Consider the following 20,945-nt stretch of genomic DNA (forward strand, 5'->3'; position numbering starts at 1 on the left):
GAAGGCCGACACCACCTTAGGGAGGAAGGCCGGGTGTGGCCGAAGCTGCACCTTGTCTCCATGGAAGATGGTATACGGTGGACCAGCCGTTAGTGCGTGAAGCTCGGAAACTCGTCTTGCTGAAGTTATAGCGACGAGAAAGGCCGTTTTCCATGACAAATAGAGAAGGGAACATGTGGCCAAGGGCTCAAAGGGGGCTCCCATAAGCTTGGCTAAAACTAAGTTCAAATCCCAGGAAGGTGTAAGACGCCGTATCGGCGGGTACAAGCGATCTAGTCCCTTAAGGAAGCGGGAAACCATCTGATTGGAAAAGATGGACCGTTCTCCTACACCAGGTCAAAAGGCGGAAATGGCCGCCAGGTGCACCTTCAAGGAGGAGACCGCAAGACCTTGCTCCTTGAGAGACCAGAGGTAGTCCAGGATCGTAGGAATAGGGACCACGAAAGGATTGAGACCCTTCTGATCGCACCAGAGTGCGAAACGCTTCCATTTCGCGAGGTAGGTCGACCGAGTGGAAGGCTTCCTGCTTTCCATCAGGACTTGCTGCACCGCAGCAGAACAGTCACGCTCCGCTCAGGTCAGCCACGTAGGAACCAAGCTGTAAGGTGGAGGGACTGCAGGTCCGGGTGGCGAAGCCTGTCGAAGTCCTGTGTTATCAGGTCCGGCCATAAGGGGAGGGGAACGGGATCCCGTACGGAGAGTTCGAGCAGCAGGGTGTACCAGTGCTGTCTTGGCCAGGCCGGAGCGACGAGTATGAGGCGGTCCCTGTCCCTCCGGAGTTTGAGTAGCACCCGGTGTACGAGGGGAAATGGAGGGAAGGCATACAGCAGGTGACCCGTCCAGGAGCGGAGGAATGCGTCCGATAGGGAGCCCTGGGAGCGACCCTGGTAAGAGCAGAACTGGTGGCATTTCCTGTTCTCCTTGGAGGCAAACAGGTCTATTTGGGGAAAACCCCACCTCTGGATAACATCTGGGCGAATCGACCACTCGTGGGAGAGGAATGACCTGCTGAGATGGTCGGCCAGCGTGTTCTGCACTCCTGGAAGAAACGATGCTACCAGGTGAATAGAGTGGGTTATGCAGAAGTCCCAAAGGTGCATCGCTTCCGTGCAAAGCAGGGAGGAACGAGCCCCGCCCTGTTTGTTGACGTAAAAGATCGCCGTCGTGTTGTCCGTGAAAACGGCCACGCAGCGCCCTTGGAGATGGGCGTGGAAGGTTTGACACGCCAAGCGAATCGCCCGCAGCTCCCTGACATTGATATGTAGGGAGAGCTCTTGGGGCGACCAGAGACCCTGGGTGTGCAGGTTGTCGAGGTGTGCACCCCACCCCAATGCCGAGGCATCTGTGGTCAGGGTGACGGAGGGGTGGGGTGGGCGGAATGGAACTCCGGCACGCACTACCTCTGGGTTCAGCCACCAGTTGAGCGGTTCGAAGGTTGATCTCGGGACTGTGACCACCATATCTATGGAGTCGCGGTGCGGGCGGTACACCGACGCAAGTCAAGTTTGAAAAGTGCGAAGACGCAGCCTCGCGTACATGGTCACGAATGTGCATGCCGCCATGTGGCCCAGGAGGCGGAGGCAGGACCGCACCGTTGTTGTCGGAAAGGACTGTAGGTCTCGGACGAGGGAAGCCATAGTCTGGTGCCGAGGTCGAGGGAGGCAGGCCCTGGCTAAATTGGAATCCAGGACCGCACCGATGAACTCCACCCTTTCTGTTGGAGCTAAGGTAGACTTCTCGGTGTTGATCATAAGGCCTAGCCATTGAAACAGGCCTAGGATCTCGGCCATTTGACTCGTTACAAGTTGGCGGGATGATCCGCGGACCAGCCAGTCGTCGAGATACGGGTAAACATGTATGCGACGACGGCGAAGGGCCGCGGCAACCACTGCCATGCACTTGGTGAAGACCCTCGGTGCCGTGGAGAGGCCGAAGGGGAGCACCGTAAACTGGTGGTGCATGCTGTTGACGACGAAGCGCAGGTAGCGCCGATGAGGGGGGTAAATCGCGATATGGCAATACGCGTCCTTCATGTCGAGGGCGGCAAACCAGTCTCCAGGATCCAGGGAGGGAATAATGGTCCCCAGGGTTACCATTCGGAACTTGAGCTTGACCAGAAATCTGTTGAGCTCTCGGAGGTCGAGGATTGGTCGCAGACCTCCCTTCACCTTGGGGATTAGGAAATATCGGGAATAAAATCCCCTGCCCCGCATGCCTTCCAGCACCTCCTCGATGGCACCCAAACTCAACAGAGTCTCGACCTCTTGTAAGAGGAACTGCTCGTGAGAGGGGTCCCTGAAGAGGGACGGGGAGGGGGCGAAACAAACTGGATTCGGTAACCAAACTGCACCGTGTGGAGTACCTAGTTGTCTGTTGTTATCTGGGACCATGCTGGTAGGAAGTGGGAAAGACGGTTGAAAAACAACGGGGAAGGATCCGGTAAAGAAACTGGTGGGCCGTCCTCGGGCGTCCCATCAAAAGTTTTGTTTAGGCCCCGGGGGGGAGGGGGCTTGGAGGGAGCTTGGGGCTGATTTCCCCGGTTGCCCGACAGTCTACACCGATTCACTCTGCCCCTGCGCCTATTATCGGGGTGCGGTCTGGGCTGGTTGAACGGGCGGTATGGCTGTGGCCTGAAGGATCTCCGCTGGGTAACCGGCGTGTGCATGCCCAGGGAGCGGATAGTGACTCGACCATCCTTGAGGGTCTGCAGCCTTGAATCTGTTTTTTTGAAAAATAGACCCTGGGTATCAAACGGTAAGTCCTGGATTGTGTGTTGGACCTCAGGCGGCAACGTGGAGGCCTGCAGCCATGAAATTCTCCTCATGGTCACCCCAGAGGCCAAAGTCCTGGCTCCTGAATCCGAGAGTCCAGAGAGGCTTGGAGTGCCGACCGGGAGGCTTTCTTACCCTCCTCAATAAGGGCTGTGAATTCAGGCCGGGAGTCTGATGGCACCAGCTCAGTGAACTCTGACAGAGACACCAAGGTGTTATGGGTGTATCTACTGAGGAGAGCCAGCTGGTTGGCAATCCTCAGTTGGAGGCCACCGGCTGAATAGACCTTCCGTCCCAAAAGATCCATCCGTCGCGCCTCTTTAGATTTCGGTGCTGGAGCTGGCTGTCCATGGCGCTCACGGTCATTAACAGACTGCACTACCAGCGAGTCTGGAGCCGGGTGCGTATACAGATACTCATACCCTCTGGATGGGACCGAGTATTTCCTTTCCACCCCCCAAGCAGTGGGAGGGATGGAAGCCGGCGACTGCCAAATAGTATCTGCATTTCACTGGATCGTGCGAATAAAGGGCAAAGCCACCTGAAGAGGCGCATCAGCCCCGATTATGCTGACCACAGGGTCATCACCCTCTGCCACCTCCTCAACGGGCAGGTTAATGTTTTGGGCCACCCGTCGAAGTAAGTCCTGGTGGGCTCGGAGGTCAATCGGGGGAGGGCCCGATGACGACGCCCCCGCCACCGCCTCATCCGGCGAGGAAGACGAGGACAGGCCCGGGACTAGGGTGTCCGGTGGGGGCTCGTCAATGTGCTGCGAGGTCTCCGCGACCGGGGGATGCTCCGCAACTACAGGTGGCAGAGGTTCCTCTACCAATGACGAGGGAGGAGGTCGGCTGACCATAGCCTCAGGCGCCCTGTGGTCAGAAGTTCTGGGGCACTGAGAGGGGGGTACCCCTTGAGCCTCATGATAGGCCCATGGGGTCCAGAAGCCCCATTGGGGGGGACCCTGGTCCTGCCCTTGAGGGTCGGTGTGTGGATCGGCTACACTGTCCGCTTGAGAGGAGACAGACGGCTGACGCGAAGGCCACAGTGGGGCGGAGAGACTGTGGGACTGCGCCATCGACGCTGCCGGTCTGTCCCTGGACGGTACCGGGGAACGGCACCGGTCGTCACGGTGCCGGGAGCGAGATCGGGACTATCGACCGTGCCGGTGCCGGGAGGTCGACCGGGATCTCGATTCCCGGCGGTGGGAGCGGCTGCGGGATGAATGGTACCGGAAACGGTACCAAGATCCGAATCTGTGTCGATACCGCCAGTCAGGAGAGCGGGACCGGGATCGTTTCCGGGAGTGCGACCGGTACCACGATGAAGAGCCGTCCCGGGACTGTGACCGGCGCCGAGATCTGGAACGGCGTGAAGGAGAACGTCTCCGGGATCGGGACCGGGACCTGGAGTACCGTCTCTCTCGTCTGTCAGGGGAAGGAGGCCGCATGATAGCCGGCTTACCCACTGACTTCACAGCCCACACCGGCGGTGCCGGGGGCTGGATACGCGGTGGCTCGGTGAGCGCTATCAGCTCTCTCGCCGTCGAAAAAGTTTCGGGTGTCGACGGGAGAGGCAGCTCGACCACGGTTTGCACCGGGGAGCAAGGCAGTACCGGACTCAACGGTTCTTGCGGTGCCGGAGTCGACGGTAGAGCGCATGGTTTGGGCGCTGGCTGAGTCGGTGCTGGGGGTGTCGGAGCCGGTGGTTGGACAAGCGGTCCTGGTGCAGATGCCTTGGAGGCCGTCTGCGCCGGCTTACGCTTCCTCGCAGGAGAGAGGGAACGGTGCCGGGACGTCGGTGCCGGTTGCTGTTTTTTCATAGTCTCAGTACCGGACCGGCCAGGAACCGCTGGGGTGCTCCGTACCGAAGAGGACTGTGGAGCGGCTGATGTCGGCACCGCAGGGCTAAGTGCCGACTCCATCAAGAGCTGCTTTAAACGAAAGTCTCGCTCTTTCTTTGTCCTCGGCTTAAAAGACTTGCAAATAGAGCACTTATCTGTACAATGAGACTCTCCTAAGCACTGCAGGCAGGAGTCGTGAGGGTCTCCAATCGGCATGGGCCGCTGACAGGCCGAGCAGGGCTTAAATCCCTGTGCCTTGGGCATGAGCCCGCACCGGTTCGGGAAAAGAAGGGCTAGGCCCCCCCATTTCCCCTAACTAACTAACTAATGAACTAATCTAACTATTTTTAAGAACTATATACAATAACTACAAAGAAGAAATCAGAGAGAAGCTAGGGCTGTGGAGGTCAAAGGAGCACTCCACCGTTCCAACGACCGTCACGGGCGGTAAGAAGGAACTGAGGAGCAGACGGGTCGGCTGGGGTATATATCCAGCGCTATAGCGGCGCCACTCCAGGGGGTGCCAGCCAACCCGCCGAGTGTTGCTAGGGTAAAAATCTTCCGACGAGCCGTGCACGCGACGCGCGCACACCTAACTGGAATGCATAGGAGCAATCACTCGAAGAAGAATCATTGAATCATAGGATTGGAAGAGACCTCGAGAGTTCATCTAGTCCAGTCCCCTGCACTCATGGCAGGTAAGCACCCTGGCGGGCCGGGCCGATTTGTTTACCTGCAGCATCCGCAGGTCAGCTGATCGCGGCTCCCACTGGCTGCGGTTCGCTGCTCTAGGCCAATGGGGGCTGTGGGAAGCAGCGGCCAGCACATCCCCTCATCCTACCCCGCTTCCCGCAGCCCCCATTGGCCTGGGATAGCGAACCACGGCCAGTGGGAGCCATGATCGGCTGAACCTGCTGACATGGCAGGTAAACAAACTGGCCCGGCCCACCAGGGTGCTTACCTGATGGAGATTCCACAACCTCCCTAGGCAATTTATTCCATTGCTTAACCACACTGACAATTACAAAGTTTTTCCTAATGTCCAACCTAAACCTTCCTTGCTGCAATTTAAGCCCATTGCTTCTTGTCCTATCCTGAGAGGTTAAGAAGAACAATTTTTCTCCCTCCTCCTTCTAACAACCTTTTATGTACTTGAAAACTGTTATCATGTACCCTCTCAGTCTTCTCTTCTCCAGACTAAACAAATCCAATTTTTTCAAGTCTTCCCTCATAGATCATATGTCCTTTAATCATTTTTGTTGCTCTTCTCTGGATTTTTTCCAATTTATCCACATCTTTCCTGAAATGTATCGCCCAGAATTGGACACAATATTCCAGTTGAGGCCTAATCAGCATAGAGTAGAGAGGAAGAATTACTTCTCGTGTCTGTCTTACAACATTCCTACTAATATATCCCAGAATGATGTTTGCTTTTTTTGAAATAGTATTACACGGTTGACTCATATTTAGCTCATGGTCCACTATGATCCCCAGATCCCTTCCACAGTATTCCTTCCTAGGCAGTCATTTCCCATTTTGTATGTGTGCAACTGATTGTTCCTTCCTACATGGAGTATTTTGCATTTGTCCTTATTGAATTTCATCCTATTTACTTCAGACCATTTCTCCAGCTTGTCCAGATAATTTTGAATTTTAATCCTATCCTCAAAAGCTCTTGCAACCCCTCCCAGCTTGATATCATCCACAAACTTTATAAGAATACTCTATACCACTATCTCATAGACTCATAGACTTTAAGGTCAGAAGGGACTGTTATGATTATCTAGTCTGACCTCCTGCACAACGCAGGCCACAGAATCTCACCCACCCACTCCTGTTACAAACCTCTAACCTATGTCTGAGTTATTGAAGTTCCCAAATCATGGTTTAAAGACCTCAAGGTGCAGAGAATCCTCCAGCAAATGACCCGTGCCCCATGCTGCAAAGGTAGGCGAAAAACCTCCAAGGCCTCTGCCAATCTGCCCTGGTGGAAAATTCCTTCCTGACCCCAAATATGGCAATCAGTTAAACCCTCAGCGTTTGGGCAAGACTCACCAGCCAGACACGCAGGAAAGAATTCTCTGTAGTAACTCAGATCCCACCCCATCTAACATCCCATCACATACCATTGGGCATATTTACCTGCTAATAATCAAAGATCAATTACTTGCCAAAATTATGCTATCCCATCATACCATCCCCTTCATAAACTTATCAAGCTTAGTCTTGAAGCCAGATATGTCTTTTGCCCCCACTACTCCCCTTGGAAGGCTGTTCCAGAACTTCACTCCTCTAAAGGTTAGAAACCTTCGTCTAATTTCAAGTCTAAACTTCCTAGTGTCCAGTTTATATCCATTTGTTCTTGTGTCCACATTGGTACTAAGCTTAAATAATTCTTCTCCATCTCTGATATTTATCCCTCTGATATATTTATAAAGAGCAATCATATCTCCCCTCAGCCTTCTTTTGGTTAGGCTAAACAAGCCAAGCTCTTTGAGTCTCCTTTCATATGACAGGTTTTCCATTCCTCGGATCATCCTAGTACCTCTTCTCTGTACCTGTTCTCATTTGAATTCATCCTTCTTAAACATGGGAGACCAGAACTGCACACAGTATTCCAGATGAGGCATCATCAGTGCCTTGTATAACAGTACTAACACCTCCTTATCTTTACTGGAAATATCTCGCCTGATGCATCATTAGCTGACCACATTAGCTTTTTTAATGGCCATATCACATTGGCGGCTCATAGTCATCCTGTGATCAACCAATACTCCCGAGGTCCTTCTCCTCCTCTGTTACTTCCAACTGATGTGTCCCTAATTTATAACCAAAATTCTTGTTATTAATCCCTAAATGCATGACCTTGCACTTTTCACTATTATATTTTATCCTATTACTATTACTCCATAAGAACATAAGAAAGGCCGTACTGGGTCAGACCAAAGGTCCATCTAGCCCAGTATGCTGTCTACCAACAGTGGCCAATGCCAGGTGCCCCAGAGGGAGTGAACCTAACAGGTAATGGTCAAGTGATCTCTCTCCTGCCATCCATCTCCACCCTTTGACAAACAGAGACTAGGGACATCATTCCTTACCCATCCTGCCTAATAGCCATTAATGGACTTAACCTCCATGAATTTATCCAGTTCTTTTTTAAATGCTGTTATAGCCCTACCCTTCACGACCTCCTCAAGCAAGGAGTTCCACAAGTTGACTGTGCACTGTGTCAAGAACTTCCTTTTATTTGTTTTTAACCTGCTGCCCATTAATTTCATTTGGTGACCCCTAGTTCTTGTATTATGGGAATAAGTAAATAATTTTCCTTATCTACTTTCTCCCCACCACTCATGATTTTATATACCTCTATCATATCCCCCCTTAGTCTCCTCTTTTCCAAGCTGAAAAGTCCTAGCCTCTTTAATCTCTCCTCATATTGGACCCGTTCCAAACCCCTAATCCTTTTAGTTGCCCTTCTCTGAACCTTTTCTAGTGCCAGTATATCTTTTTTGAGATGAGGAGACCACATCTGTACGCAGTATTCAAGATGTGGGCGTACCATGGATTTATATAAGGGCAATAATATATTCTCAGTCTTATTCTCTATCCCCCTTTTAATTATTCCTAACATCCTGTTTCCTTGTTTGACAGCCTCTGCACACTGCGTGGACATCTTCAGAGAACTATCCACGATGACCCCAAGATCTTTTTCCTGATTTGTTGTAACTAAATTAGCCCCCATCATATTGTATGTATTGTTGGGGTTATTTTTTCCAATGTGCATTACTTTACATTTATCTACATTAAATTTCATTTGCCATTTTGTTGCCCAATCACTTAGTTTTGTGAGATCTTTTTGAAGTTCTTCACAGTCTGCTTTGGTCTTAACTATCTTGAGCAGTTTAGTATCATCTGCAAACTTTGCCACCTCACTGTTTACCCCTTTCTCCAGATCATTTATGAATAAGTTGAATAGGATTGGTCCTCGGACTGATCCTTGAGGAACACCACTAGTTACTCTTCTCCATTCTGAGAATTTACCATTAATTCCTACCCTTTGTTCCCTGTCTTTTAACCAGTTCTCAATCCATGAAAGAACCTTCCCAACTTAATTTACGTAAGAGCCTTGGGTGAGGGACCTTGTCAAAGGCTTTCTGGAAATCTAAGTACACTATGTCCACCGGATCCCCCTTGACCACATGTTTGTTGACCCCTTCAAAGAACTCTAATAGATTAGTAAGACACAATTTCCCTTTACAGAAACCATGCTGACTTTTGCCCAACAAGTTATGTTCTTCTAGGTGTCTGACAATTTTATTCTTTACTATTGTTTCGACTAATTTGCCCGGTACCAACGTTAGACTTACTGGTCTGTAATTGCTGGGATCACCTCTACAGCCCTTTTTAAATATTGGCGTTACATTACATATCTTCCAGTCATTGGGTACAGAGGCCGATTTAAAGGACAGGTTACAAACCCTAGTTAATAGTTCCATAACTTCACATTTGAGTTCTTTCAGAACTCTTGGGTGAATGCCTTGTTAATGTTAAGTTAATTAATTCCAAAACCTCCTCTAGTGACACTTCAATCTGTGACAGTTCCTCAGATTTGTCACCTACAAAAGCCGGCTCAGGTTTAGGAATCTCCCTAACATCCTCAGCCATGAAGACTGAAGCAAAGAATTCATTTAGTTTCTCCGCAATGACTTTATCGTCTTTATGCATTCCTTTTGTATCACAATCATTCAGGGGCCCTACTGGTTCTGATGTACTTAAAAAACATTTTGTTATTACCTTTGGAGTTTTTGGCTAGCCGTTCTTCAAACTCTTCTTTGGCTTTTCTTATTACATTTTTGCACTTAATTTGACAGTGTTTATGCTCCTTTCTATTTACCTCACTAGGATTTTACTTCCACTTTTTAAAGAAAGTCTTTTTATCTCTCACTGCTTCTTTTACATGGTTATTAAGCCACAGTGGCTCTTTTTTATTTTTTTACTGTGTTTCTTAATTTGGAGTATACATTTAAGTTGGGCCTCTATTATGGTGTCTTTAAAAAGCGTCTATGCAGCTTGCAGGGACTTCACTTTAGTCAGTGTACCTTTTAATTTCTGTTTAACTAGCCCACTCATTTTTGCGTAGTTCCCCTTTTTGAAATTAAATGCCACAGTCATCCAGATCTTCCTGTATGATATCCCGGTCCTTCTCTGTATTAGCAATACCTCCCAGCTTTGTATCATCCGCAAACTTTATTAGCACATTCCCAGTTTTTGTGCCAAGGTCAGTAATAAAAAGATTAAATAAGATTGGTAAATTAGGGTGGGCAAAATTTTTGGCCTGAGGGGCACATCTGGGTGGGGAAATTGCATACAGGGCCATGAATGTAGGGCTGGGGTGGGGGGTTGGGGTACGGGAGAGAGTGCAGGGTGTGGGAGGGGTGCGGTGTGCAGGAAGGGGCTCAGGGCAAGGGATTGGGGCACAGGAGGGGTGTGGAGTGTATGAGGGGGCCCAGGGCAGGGGGTTGAGGTGCAAGAGGGATGTGGGTTGTGAGGTGCAGAAGGGGGCTCAAGGCAGGGGGTTAGGGTGCGGGGTGCTGGAGGGGTTCGGGTGCAGGATCCGGCCCGGCGCCTCTGACCTCGAGCGCCTCCGGTGTGGTAGCAGCACGCAGCTTAGGCAGGCTCCCTGCCTGCCCTGGCCCCATGCTGCCTCCGGAAGCAGCCGGCACCATGTCCCTGCGGCCGCTGGGGGAGGTGGGGCAGAGGGCTCCGCGCGCTGCCCTTGCCTGCAGGTACCTCCCCCGAAGCTCTCATTGGCCACGGTTCCCCGTTCCCAGCCAATGGGAGCTGTGGGGAGGGGGTTGCTCCCCTCCCCTAGGGGCTGCAGGGACGTAGTGCCAGCCACTTCTGGGAGCGGTGCAGGGCCAGGGCAGGCAGGGAGCCTGCTTTAGCCCCAGGGTGCCATGGGGATGGTAATCCCGTGGGCTGGATCTAAAGCCCTGATGGGCTGGATCTGGCCCGCAGGCCATAGTTTTCCCACTCCGATCTAAATCATTAATGAAGCTATTGAACTGAACTGGACCCAGAATTGAGGCCTGCCAGACCCCACTTGTTATGCCCTTCCAGCATGACTGTGAACCACTGATAACTACTCTCTGGGAACGGTCTTCCAGCCAGTTTTGCACCTACATTATAGTAGCTCCATCTAGATTGCATTTCCCTAGTTTGTTTATAAGAAGGTCATGTGAGACAGTATCAAAAGCTTTACTAAAGTCAAGATATACCACATCTACCGCTTCTCCCCATCCACAGAGCTTGTAACCCTGTCAAAGAAAGCTATCAGATTGGTTTGACACAAATCCATGCTGGCTGTTACTTATCACCTTATTATCTTCTAGATCAGTGTTTCCCAAACTTGGGACACTTGTGTAGGGAAAGCCCCTGGCGGGCCGGGCCAGTTTGTTTACCTACTGCATCCGCAGGTCTGGCCAATCGCGGCTCCCATTGGCTGCGGTTCGCTGCTCCAGGAGTACCATGTGGTGACACTAGTCTTGATTATTACTTTTCCCAAGCCCCTGCCAGGTATCCCCGCCCCCCACTTTCATTTCTTTTCCACTCCCTTCCCTTGAATTTCCATAGCACCACATTATTTACTCTGGTTTTCCCTTAGATTTTCATGCTGACCCTCTTCTATACAACTGCACAGTCACAAGAAAAAAAAATCTGCTGCCAATATTTGGACCCTTGAGGCTGCTAAATTCCTGAAAGTCAGCAGAACAACAAACATTTACAGACCACTAGATGCTAGTAAATATGTGTGTACTAGAACATATTTACAGTCCCATACAAATAATATGTGGTTATTCCTATAGTGCTGCTTTACACAACCATATAGCTACTGGTACCTGTATTAATAGTTCAAATCTATTGTTATAGCAACTGCCAGGAAAAATAAACATATGGTCTTAATTTCACCTCTTGCCCGTTCAGAATCAAATATGTTACAAAAACTGCTTCAAAAATCATCCCTTGTTGAAGGGCTTTTGCTAGATACGTATTTAGGAGGTGAAGTCTCTTGGGTGTGTTAATCAGTCCAGGAACCATTAAATTCCAGGTTTATTGCCTATTTTCTGAACCCAATGGTGCTGGAACAATTTGTATAGTGGGGTTCTGAGAGCCACTGACCAAGCTGTAAACCCTGTATATGATGGAAACCACTTCAAGCCAGGGGTGCTGCCGCACCCCCTGCATTTCCAATTCCAGCACCTATATATGACCTATATCTTAGAACTACAACCAGGCTGCTTCTGGCTCTTCCAAAGAGTTATCAGTCCCTTACCTTGCTTCTGCCAACTCTTTTTCATTTCCGTCTCCTCCAAGGACTTGCCAGTTCCTTTCCTTCCTTCTACCCTGGGCTTTAATGATTTCCTGGAACTGGAGATTTATCTCTGCCAGGCCAATCTTTTTCTTAGTCCTCTCTCTCCAAAAGATCCTCACTCTCCATACCTGAGTTGTTGATAAAATCATTTGTAGCTTTCTCACATGCCACCAAACAGCCAACAAATGCTCACAACTTTTAGTCACTACCCAGCTACAGCTGGAGTCAAACCTGTGACTTAGCTCAGGACATTAGTAATGGAATACAGAGGCTATATAGGCTTCAACCCTTAAGCACTCCACCCACATTTTTTTTCAGGCTCCAGGCAAGGCAACTACCTAATTATTATGAGCTACACAGGACTAAACATTTCAAGTATGTAAGTCTCTGCCTCTCAACCTCTTGTTTGAATTTAGATTTTAAAGTGTTAATTTACTCTGGCTGTCTGGCTAAATCCTCATACGAGCACCCACTAATGGACGTAAGCATGTCTTTAAATACTTTCTTGAATTGGAACCCAAGTGAAGGCCGTGCTGTAGGTCTGGGTGGCCTTCCTTGTGGTTATCCCTTTTTTCTGAATGCAGGATACCAGACAAAGTAGTCATTACAACATATTTTAAGAGTGCCATGGGTGAAGGGACTTCCTAAACCTGCAAAAACTGTGTATTCCATAGACCTAAAACTGTCCCCAGATTTCATTCCTTCTGCAATTTCTACACCAGGAAGATAACATTTTGGAGGAAGCCATTTTTACGACATACCATTAATAAAATATGGTGCCTACCAGTGGGGTTGTGGCCCATTAATGGGACTCTTACATGCTACAAAAATACAAATAATAAGTAATAAAAATAAGACGATGACGACCTTGCACATTCACTCATGCAAGGATTCCCACTGATTTAAGTAGCCTGCTCATGTGAGTAATAGTTTGCAGGATCAGGTTATATATTTAATACAAAATACTGTCTTCCTTCTAACAGTATTCAAATTTGTGCATACACTGCTGTGCTGCAAAGGAATAATAATGTGCTCGCTCTCTCTTTGTTCCCCCCTCAACCCTAATGTGCTGCAGAATAAAGAAGGTATCTGCTAAGTAGGGCAGGATGTCTGAATAGTTTCTTCCTACAGTATTTCACTACCATTCCATTCCATCCCATCCCTATGACTGGTTGCTTCCTTCAGCGCTACCATGTTATTTCCATTATGACATAAACTGATGAGGCAAATGGAAAAGACCTATAATCATAGAGCAGCCCAGTGATAGCCCAGCTAATAACATGAAATAAAAAGTCCTGTATTTCCTTGCTCTTGTAGGAGAAAATGATTAAGCACAAGCCCAGAACCCGTTATTCAACACTCCATCTTTTTTTAAAAATAAGGTACCACATGATGACTGAAGAAAAACAATTTTGACTAAGCGAAGGCAATTGTTCCATTTTCTGTATTACACAACCTGTAATTTTTAAGCCTGACTTTGTACACATACTTGTAAAGTAGTAGGATCAGACAAAAGCAGAGGAACATGAAGGTATCTGAAAATAAATCAACTTCTCAGCAAGCAATAACAGCCATCATGTTACAAACAGCATGTATTGTTTAAGTTTTGCATATGGTCTATCCCCATCAGGATCAAACTTCAACCCATTATGTTTTCTATTCACCAAGAAGTGCACTTGTGATGGCAATGAGGAGAGAGCATTATTTTCTGTTGTTTATTTGCCATAAAATTCTACCAAAAACATTTATTTCCTTGGTAGTTAGTCTTTTTTTCCACACAAAAATGATAGAAAAATATTGCAGTAAAGTAAAAGAAAGTCTTCCTTACCAACTTCTTGCTCTTCCAAGACAAATAATAAGTAATAATAATTCATTTACTTTTGCTCAGCCAGAACCACTATTTTTGCTATAAGTAAAAAGAAGCATTTACCAGTGAAATTGCTTTCTACTTAATGAAAAGAAAGATCTAAAACTGGCTGCCTCTTGAAATAAAAAACACACTGAAAAAATGACAAAGAAATAAAATCTTTTACTCTCCTAATTTATTGTTATTTCTATAAAGAGAAACATTTACCATTTGTTAATATGTTATTGTCTGTTCAATCTTGGGTACGAGAAAAGTCCTTGTAGGAATAAGGGAAAGTTTAAACATCTAAACAAACAGAAAAATGATTATGATGGCCATGGCACTGTAGGTAGTTTAAGTAAAATTCTGTTTTTTTAGTCTCTCTGATCATACAGCTAGGAAAATTCTCTGTTATCCTTTATTAAAACCTATAAATGGCCAATGAAAACAAGAGTCTAGCTAAATCTGAAGAATGCAACACTAGCAGTTATTAATATCCTTTTCAGTGGGAAGAACCCATTTTGAAAAGGAACATCAGTGTTTATGGAAGCTGAGGGCACTCAGCACCTACAGGACTACATCCTAAAAAAGTACTTTATGTGGGGATCTGTAGCATCAACAGTAGTAGTGAAAAACATGTGCTAGAGTGTTTTACCCCTTAATTGTGTTGGTAATGTTTTTAAATTTTACATATTACAAAGAATGGGTAACTCACTTCACTTACAATTTGTGTCAAAAGATTTTTCTAAGCTTTTAAAGTGCTGGAGAAGTTTTCATTCTGTGGTGGAATATCTTAAAGGGCCACATCCTAAGAAAAACTGAGCACCCTCCCAGTAACTATCAAAGACATAAGATCTGGATTCAGTGTATCAGAGACCTAACAAGTCTTTCCTGTTTCTTATGTCTATGATTTTAAAAGTAAGGCGGAATTTCTGTGGGTTTGGTTTTTTTTGTTTTTTTGTTTTTTAACAAGGAGCATTGTCGAGCACAGTGGACATCCTTAGTATATATAATATGAAATAGGACTTTTCTTTGAATTATTTCCCTAAATCTTAAATATCTAATATTCCATCCCAGTTACATAAAGTTTTACCTTTTGGCATTCTCTGCAATGCACTGTGTGTACACAGATTTTATGTTCTTTGTTGGTGTTTTACAGAGGGGTTTTAAAAAAAGGAAAAGGAGAAGTCAATTTATTAGATAAAAAAGTGTATTAGACTCTGAAATGGCTGCTTCCCACTATCCTGGGGGCCCACATTTCTTAGCAGCATTTTCATTTTTATCAGTGTTTCATCAGAGTGTAGCCCTGCACAAATGAATGGATATTGCATATCCTGGGGCTCACAAGCAGTTGAGAAAAAGATCTACCATTATAGAAATATATAAATGATAGATTTTAATAAAAACTCTATATCATATGTCTGTAGACTTTATATATACACTTGCATTACATACTGGTGTTATAGATGCATATATATTATACAGCTCAAATCTGATAAAGAATTCATGTACTGATTTATCCAGATACTATGTGTCCAGTTCAGGAGTGAGAATTGCTCAGGCATATACACACACAAAAATAATAAGTGTGCAGTAGCAGACCACATTTATACATAAAGTGAAATTCACCCCTGGACACAAAGCTAGCACAAAGCCTATGCAACACCCATTTTGATGGCTTTCTGCACAGAGGAAAATTTCTCTCTTAAAATGCATTGCACATCAATTTGGAGGTAAATATCCTCTCTTATTATCTTTCCACCTATTCAATTAAAGCAAGGGGGAGAAGGCAACTAATGTTAAATGCTTTTATAATACTTTCCACACAAAATGCAACACTCCACCAGAACTCATAGAACTGTAGGCCTTAAGGCCAGAAGGGAGCACCAGATCATCTAGACTGATCTCTATATATCACAGGCTACCAACACCGCCCAGCACCTACACACCAAAACCAACAACCGAAACTAGACCAAAGTATTACAGCCCACAAGAAACTAGACTACCATGTGTCCAAGATAGAGAATAGGAAGGACCAAGGTGCGCCAGTTCACTAGGAATGGGAGAAACTCTGCATCATATTTTGGCTAAGGACATTGTACTTGACCCTTAGACAGCCTTTTGGTCCTTAGTATTTCTTAATATATCAGCTGGAGGGTTGATAAAGTTTCATACCTGGAAGTCTGGCTGCAAGAAGCCTGAACATTTTCCTTTATTGGAAGAAATATACTAAAGGCAACAAGACAGCAGAACTCATCTTGCCATGTGATATTCATTTTATAATTTGATGATGGTGGCTTTACTCACTACACTGATCTCGGATACAGAATCATGTTTTGCTTGTTTCAATGAAAAACTATTTTTGGTCTCATAAGACTCCCCCTCACCGTCTTTGCTCTCACCATCTCTCTGATCCTGACAAAAGATGTAGCTTTTTATGACTTGTGTTTCGCTGCAAAAATCCCCTATAAAAACCTCATGCATAATTTCTACTGGTTCCAAAAATAATTTTATATTTGGGCAACTATTCATAGATCATGGAATATTGGGGTTGGAAGGGACCTCAGGAGGTCATCTAGTCCAACCCCCTGCTCAAAGCAGGACCAATCCCCAGACAGATTTTTGCCCCAGATCCCTAAATGGCCCCCTCAAAGATTGAACTCACAACCCTGGGTTTAGCAGGCCAATGCTCAAAACACTGAGCTATCCCTCCCCCCGACTACATTTTCTTTTGACTACATTTTCTTTGTACTCTTGCTGTAACGGGGTAGATTAATGATGGTTTCATTTTCCATATTCTGTGTACTATATTTCTAGGTTATTTCAAGTAAAGTATAAAGAACAGAGAGAGTCAAGCCCAAAAGTATTAACTGAATAAGAGCTCTTAGCAGTGAGAAGAGTCATGACTTGGGGAAAAGCTGGTGCAACTTGCCTAAAACCCAGGATAAGGGTATCCTGCTTTAAATGCCTCATGCCGTATATTTCTGTGCATACCATCCAATACTCCTCATAGAGCAAATTATGCCTATAGATATGTTTATTTCCTATGTATAACCCAAACCTCCATTCATACCTAGGCACACACTTCACCTGATACCAGACTGACCTTGTGTTTCAATTATTATAACTGTATGGTATATATGTTAGTGCCAACTTTTTGAGTGGCTTTCACTTGAAAAAGCCAGATTTGACCCTACACATACACCATAAAATGCTCTTTACAAAATAGCTGATAAAAGAAAGAAACGGTTTTAAGAACAATACTTTGACTGCAAAATAAGGCACTGAACAATTTTCTGATTTAGTAAAAGAAGAAAAAATATAGTGAAAAGAACTTGTTGGAACTATAATAGTTTTTGTCCATCCCACAGATATTGTATAGTGAAAGAAATACTCAGAGCAGACACAAAGAAGAACACACAAAAGAGAGCCCTGCACACCAAGACTTTATCAAAATCATGTTTAAAAAATGTAAAGTAAAATAAATACATTCGGATTAATATGAGCAAGATACTACATTTAAGAATGGTTTATTTTATTAGGAGCAAATATCCTTATGATCTGAAAACCCAGCATGCAGGAAAAATGTGGTTTGCAGTTTTTATATTCTATAAAGCATCCTATTTTGCAATTCATATCAGCCCTTCTTATTCTTCCCATAAGGAGTCCTTTCAATAACACACCTGTGGGATGTGCAATTCCAAACCTCTCTCTCCATCTGCATTATGCGTTTCTAATGTACCCATCACTGTAGTATCCAGCCCTCATATACACATAAAGAACAGCAGCATTTCAGTTTCAGGTGGTCATATTCTGCACCTTTCCCTTATTTATACAACTTGTTTAGGCGATAATTATACTTAAGGTTTGTTTCTAGGAGAAACATGAGCTGGTTAATTCTTCCCATCCTCATGTAACTGAAGAAATAGGTCTAACATCAAGCCACAAAGATAGCAATGTTTTGGCTTACCCTGTCTCTGCTGATAGGGAATTCCACAGCTGAGAGTCTACCTGAGATCATCCTGCACAGCTCCCAAGTATCTCACCCGAGACCAAGTGACCACTTGTATTTCAAGAGAACAAAGGACACTGGTATGAAAAAAGGGAGAAAATAAATATTTAAGAGCTAGTATCCCACAGAGCTTTATTCATACTATAAAACTGTACGTGTGTCACTGCATCAGTGTTTACATTATTAATGCCTGGAACTTTACTTTTTATCTGATAAAATGCTTTTACCAACTCTCGGATACGGTTGGTGGAACTTAAGCACCTTATAAGGGATGTCCTGTAAGTCAGAGGATGGGTGGGTGCTCTGGAGACCATAACACACCGTACCAATTGAGAGCAATTGTCTTGGCTTGCAGAAGGAAGAGGTTACCCCAGAGTTCTATAGATTACAGTCAGGATCCTGAGGCAGTGCTGGAACAGGATAGTCATCATAGTAGTGCACAGCAATGATGGCATGTGTCTTGGAACTGGCTACACTCAGTGTAGCACAGCATGGAACATCATCATCATGTTAGCTTAGAACTGGATATATAGTCCGCACACAACAGCATGGATGTAAATGATGTAAAGCGTATTTGGATTTGGTTACAGTCAGCATAGAACAGTGTGGAGCAATAACATAATGTGTGCTTGGAACTGGGTAGTCAGAGTAGTACAGAACAGAGTAATGACAAAATATGTGGATGGAATTCAATACAATCAGCGTGGAACAGCATGGAGCAATAACATAATATGTGCTGGGAATTGGATATAGTCAGCAAGGAACAGCATGGAGCAACGAGGTAATGGGTTCTTGGAATTGGATACGGTCAGCATAGAATAGCATGGAGCATTTCTGTAATATGTGCTTGGAATTGGATACAGTCAGCATAGAATAGCATGGAGCAATGCTATAGTATGTGCTTGGCACTGGATACAGTCAGCATAATACACACAGAGCAATGACACAGTCTGTGCTTGGAATTGGATACAGTCAATGTAATGAAGCATGGAGCCATGCCAAAGTGTGTGCTTGGAAATGGATAGAGTCCATGTAATACAGCATGGAGCAATGACTTAATGTGTGTTTGTTGCAATATCCTTCTTCCCTCAAAAACAGATTGTTGACATTTGAACCAACTGGAGCAACTGTGTAGCCTCTACAATCAATTTGAGTAGAAAACATTGCAGCAAACTAGCCTGGAGGTGACAAAGCCATGGATTACTGTAGTTGAGTTTGCATTTGAAATGAAATGCCATAGTCTCCTGGTAAGCAAACACTGAGAAAGGCATTCTCTGGACAATGCTATTTGTCCTAATAGCAGCTAAGAGCAGCTGATAGTCCAGAAGGGCCCCAAGAGTGGATAGCAGCTTGGTAGTAACAAAGACGGAGGCCTGCAATAAAGGGTGACGTCATAACTCCAGCCAGCTTTGTAAAGTGTTGCCCCTTCCTACCAGCAGGTTTCTACCTTGCTCAGGTGATTCACTGGGTGGTTTAACATTCTGATATCCATAATTCCAAAACCGCATTAATTCACTCCCATTTGACTCCCTTTCCTTTGGCCCACCCCTCTCAATAATTTTTACTCTTGACTTGTCGACAGTAAATTGCAGAGATGCCTTCTGTCTGTAGCACTTTGCAATATATATTTAACTGCCAGGTAAATGTAACACAAGCTACATCTAACAGAAAGCTTCCCTGCCTTATGAATCAAAGAGCAGCTTGCGCAGAACCTTGTGTCAGGGTGTTACATGCCCAGACTTATATGTGAATGTTGTCATCTGCTGTGAATATTATTTGTACAGCTTGGCTATAACACTTGCATAAGTCACAATTAAAATATGAAAAATATCATTATACATCTTAAACCTAATTTGAATATTTTTAAAAACACATGCTAGGTGGGGGCAATAGCTTGCTAGAAACACAGGATGCTCTAGGAGTACCATACATCCCCTCTGTCTGAGCAGCAGTGTTTATCCCCTGCAGCTCATTGCCTGAAATGGGATAATTGTTGGAAAATCTCTCAACTCACAGCATCAGGGAACTACAGTATAAGGCAATGTTTGTTTTGAAATAAGATTACAACATATACAGTGATTCATAAATATTTGCATTTTATAATTGTTTCTACAAATGAATTGGCAAGTCAAATCATACAGGGACTCCCTCCCCCCCAATACACACACACATCCCCTACAAAGAGGATGCGCAGCAGAATTTTAACTAGTTTCATTCTCAGTATCTGTGAGCTCTGGTCACTTCTCTAATACACTGTACTTCTAAGATTAGATTCTCTTTCAGGGCTATGTCTTCTGGATTTTATTACCCATTTTTCCTGCAGATCTTCTCCTTTGGAGATGTATGTGTTAGTTGAAAGGCATCCTTCTCCAGACTAGAGACTGTGTGTAGTATGGGCAGGAGTAGGTGAATGGTACATTTAAATAAGTAAAAGATGTTTTATTAAGATCATGGCAATTCCTTCATTGCATCACATAAGAGAGGTTACATTTGATGTTATTTTGCCAGAAAGAGGTGAACATGCTACCACCCGTTGTTATGCCAAAAAAACAAAAACCCACTGAATTCCTGGGGGAAAAGGGGACTTACCTTATTAGCATGTATCAACAATGATGCTTAAAATCACTGGCTGTTTCTACTCTGAACTAGGAATAAAAAGAATACTATACCCACGGCTTTAGCATGGCATGCAACTTTTCAAGGACCCACATGTGCCTGTTCTACAGTCCATAGGTCTGAAATGAATGCCAAACACAGGAGCCCTCCATATGCTGCCTGACATAGACACAGCTACAGGGAAATGCTGAGAAAATAGACTGGAGACATTGGGAGTCCTCTCTATCCCTCTGAGCAGCCAATTGGGAGTATTGAGCAGGAGAGAAATAGGTGAGACACACTTTTCCACTGCCTCCCAGCATTCAGGATTGGAAGGGAAGAAGCTTCCAAAATGTTAAAATGGAGGTCAAGTCACAAAACTATTGTGACACAACAGCCTGGCAGTCATGTTTTCAACATGACATGGCATCAGGAAGTGATAACATTATGTGGACATTACAGCACAAACAGCGAGTACAGTGCCAGACACCACGATGTTGTGACTT

The 20,945-nt window shown here is 45.4% G+C and overlaps 1 long non-coding RNA gene across 1 annotated transcript in view; it reads right to left on the reverse strand.

Moving 5' to 3' along the window:
- The window catches only part of LOC120369658, a 29,923-nt gene extending 12,003 nt beyond the window's left edge, over positions 1-17,920 (reverse strand). Inside the window, exon 1 of the long non-coding RNA XR_005583307.1 lies at positions 17,803-17,920. This is a non-coding gene — a long non-coding RNA (uncharacterized LOC120369658). The remainder of the gene's footprint in view (positions 1-17,802) is intronic.
- Between the last annotated feature and the right edge of the window lie 3,025 nt (positions 17,921-20,945).

Source organism: Mauremys reevesii, linkage group 8 (assembly GCF_016161935.1).
Source record: "Mauremys reevesii isolate NIE-2019 linkage group 8, ASM1616193v1, whole genome shotgun sequence".
NCBI lineage: Eukaryota > Metazoa > Chordata > Testudines > Geoemydidae > Mauremys > Mauremys reevesii.